Source organism: Galeopterus variegatus, unplaced genomic scaffold (genome assembly GCF_000696425.1).
Source record: "Galeopterus variegatus unplaced genomic scaffold, G_variegatus-3.0.2 Scaffold7539, whole genome shotgun sequence".
NCBI classification, from domain to species: domain Eukaryota; kingdom Metazoa; phylum Chordata; class Mammalia; order Dermoptera; family Cynocephalidae; genus Galeopterus; species Galeopterus variegatus.
Genome location: NW_007733650.1, coordinates 34,778 through 35,142, shown reverse-complemented (window position 1 = coordinate 35,142; position 365 = coordinate 34,778). Strand labels below are relative to the sequence as shown.

The following is a 365-nucleotide window of genomic DNA, read 5'->3' as shown; positions in this document are numbered from 1 at the left end:
ATACCAGAAACATATAAACGAATGGTCTGCAATCTTGAAAGCCTATTAGAAATGGTTAGTTTTTGAGAAATGAACAGAGAACACATTATTTCAAGTGCTAAAAGGGCTTTTTGAAAAATTCTATGCTTACATTCTACTCCCTACCCTTAACTAATATATATTAAATGCAATCTATTTCCAAGATGTTAAGATTGACACATATGAGTTTCTGTGATATTGATGATGACAACTAACTACCACCCTACATGTCTGTAAAACTTAACCATTAACAAATGCTTTCACTTTCTCCTCATTGACTTTTACATTTAAGACTGGGCTACTTTTCTTTTAAAACATAGCAGTGACCTTCTAGATGACTTTTTTTT

General features: G+C 31.5%; 1 protein-coding gene across 1 annotated transcript in view; it reads right to left on the bottom strand.

Annotated features, from left to right (window-relative positions):
- Positions 1-365, bottom strand: part of SOAT1 (sterol O-acyltransferase 1) — a 39,455-nt gene that overhangs the window by 19,211 nt on the left and 19,879 nt on the right. The window lies entirely within an intron of this gene.